The sequence below is a fragment of the Electrona antarctica genome (genome assembly GCF_951216825.1).
Source record: "Electrona antarctica genome assembly, chromosome: 10".
Lineage (NCBI taxonomy): Eukaryota > Metazoa > Chordata > Actinopteri > Myctophiformes > Myctophidae > Electrona > Electrona antarctica.
The window spans coordinates 19322190-19323540 of record NC_136791.1 but is presented as its reverse complement, the minus strand read 5'-3'; the positions used below and the strand labels follow the sequence as shown (position 1 = coordinate 19323540).

The 1351-nt window shown below is 47.8% G+C and overlaps 1 long non-coding RNA gene across 1 annotated transcript in view; it reads left to right on the top strand.

Moving 5' to 3' along the window:
- The window catches only part of LOC306930513, a 1531-nt gene extending 492 nt beyond the window's left edge, over nucleotides 1-1039 (top strand). Inside the window, exon 3 of the long non-coding RNA XR_013790896.1 lies at nucleotides 32-1039. This is a non-coding gene — a long non-coding RNA (uncharacterized lncRNA). The remainder of the gene's footprint in view (nucleotides 1-31) is intronic.
- The last annotated feature ends 312 nt before the right edge of the window (nucleotides 1040-1351 follow it).

Here is a 1351-nt window from a genome sequence, read left to right as displayed (position 1 = left end):
ACAAGTCTTCTGGCTGCTCTGTGTTTTTCAGGCTTTCTTTTTGAACTCCTAGTGGAAGCTCTCACAGGTGGCTTTGACTGAACAACTGCATTATCCGTGTGTGATCTTGAGCTCCCAGCAGCAGAGCGACTACCGGCCCGTGTCACTCTGTAGCTGGAGTTGGAGATGTGAGCCTTAATTGACCTTCAGCATTGACCTCCTCGAGGCTCTGCGGACAGACTCCAGGTTCTGGTTCCCCCGCAGGCCTGCTGCCGAGTGACGCAGCGTCAGAGACGGGCGGCCTCCTTAATTTTTTTTTTATCCCGTGATTTTTGTAACCCATTTTTCACCCGTGTCAATTATCTAATGTGGTCCTGGGGCTCTACACACCCTCCGCCAACCTGGGGAGAGCAACGGACTTGAACTCATGCTTCCTTCTTGCATGTCCAAGTCGCTCCTTTACACCTGACAGGGGGGAGTTTCCCAGGTTGGACGTAGCGCGTGGCTGTGGAAGGAACAAGTTATTCCAACCTTATATCCTTTCCCCTCCATCAGGTGCCCCGGCTGGCCAGGGGGAGGTAGTTTAGAGACCAGGATTATTGCATGTTTTTTGTGAGGGTACCTACCCTAGGGGACACGGGGAGAACATGCAAACTCCACACAGAAAGGCCCTTTCGCCAACCCCACCTCGGGTATGGGCACTGACGTGGAGGAGAGAACGCCGCCAGCACCCATAGCGTCCCCAGCGTGAATCGAACCCAGGACCTTCTAGCTGTGAGGCGACAGCACTACAGACTGTGCCACCGTGCCCCCAGCGAGGGCGTCTTTTCTGTGATTGTCGTTTGGGCATAAGCTCCGGCTCTGTGCTTGATTCACCAGAGAACATGCGGTAGGCCTCCTGCTCCACCATCTCCAGCCACACCATGTGGACATCGTCTATCTCAGACAGAGTTGTCCAGTTTCTGCATCATTTTTCTGGAGATGGTCTGAGTTTCTTCCAGGAAGTTCATCTTAACTTGCCTCACTGACGTTTTGTCCAAACATTTTATTATATCTATATCTATATATTGTTGTTTGTTGTTTATTGAATGGATCCCCATTAGCTGACGCCGGGGCGACAGCTAATCTTCCTGGGGTCCATATAAAATGCATACAAAAAGTACATAAATACATAATTACAAATGCATTCAACAAGATTAAATACAAGGTTCAAGGTTCAACTTTATTGTCAACAATACCAGTTACAGGGTAAAAGGCACGTGAAATTCATTGTGCGTTAAAAGACCATACAACAGCTACAGTCTAATCAAATAATCAAATAATCTGTACATAATTACAATTTATTCTATAAAATTAAATGCAACATAATAAG